Raw genomic sequence first — 1,334 nt, 5'->3', positions numbered from 1 at the left:
TACTACTTAGCAAAGCAAAGCCCAAGGCACATTGCACCATAGCTGTGACCAAAAACCTATATAGAGAAGCTGATTTCCTAATAACTTCTAAAATGCAATGTTTGCCTTTGCAATGGTGGATGACATAAATGGGAAAAGAATTACTTCCAGTTCTCAATAAAGTTATCCCAGCCTCAATAATGAGACAAGGCAGCACATCAGACACCTAGCAGGCTCCAGTGAGAGGGAGCTGGTACTGCTTCACTTCTAATTGCTCTTGAGTCCTGCTCTCCATTATTTCCTGCTGATTTGATGCTGTTAGGGATGGTGACATGTTTACTGGGAGTTTGGCTTGTGCAAATTCATTTCTCAGAGGATGTTGTTAAACATCTGTTGTCATATGGTACCAGTTATGAGCTGTGGCTGGTTTCTGGCAAGTGGTCCAGACTGAAGGCTCCCAGGGAATGTGGTTAAAGAAGGACACTTCATCTGGACACCTGATTACAACAAGCACTAGTTCTGCATCATTTGTCATACCCATCACCCAGGTTATTTTAAGGACTGTTCTGATGTTTCTGCTCCACTGTATTTTTAAACCTCTCTTTCAGATCCTATCTTTTTACCATGTGCTCCTTCCTCCTCACCTTTTCTGCCTTTGTCCTCTAACATATCAAATGCTTGGTCTCCTTTGTGTTCACATTCAACATTTGTATAAACAAAAAAGGAAATTTTGTAGATAAGAAATCTATGTACATTTTATTATTTCCCATCCTTTATATGTCATCTTCTAGACCACATGGAGAAAATAATCCCTTATGGAATGGTGCAGCCCTTGTCAGACCCCAATCCTGTTTGGAAACAGTGGGTTTAGAGTTTCATACATTGTTAATTTCACGGTTAAGAACTGGGTAGAGATTTTGCAGGACGAGGGCTTAGATTTGCTGGAGATTTCTCTTAACTCCTTTGTGTAGCAGAAATCAGTTTCTAGTTTTTTTTCTTTCTACACCAGTAAAATCTCTAGCGAAGTAATAATCCCACGTGATTTACTGGTACTTTGGACTGATGCCAGCTTTGTTTTAATCCCAGCTGCTGTTTTATCCTCCGGGTATTTCAGTTCATAGCAAAGTGCACAGCACAGTGCCCAGAATCTCATGTGAGCACAGATTTTAATATTTGTATTCAGTCCCTTTGCTTTGTCCCTCATGGCAGAGTTCTGCTGGTCCTCAAACTTGACCAATTTGATTACATTTAAAATATCTTTAAACAGATGCATCCCCTGGGTGAAACTTCTTCCCTGGTTAATCTGGATGGAAAGCATCTGTTTTCCCTCTGGTAAAGAAAGTTCCTAAAATCAA

The sequence above is a fragment of the Acanthisitta chloris genome, unplaced genomic scaffold, assembly GCF_000695815.1.
Source record: "Acanthisitta chloris isolate BGI_N310 unplaced genomic scaffold, ASM69581v1 scaffold9178, whole genome shotgun sequence".
Taxonomy (NCBI): domain Eukaryota; kingdom Metazoa; phylum Chordata; class Aves; order Passeriformes; family Acanthisittidae; genus Acanthisitta; species Acanthisitta chloris.
This window is presented reverse-complemented; position numbering follows the sequence as displayed.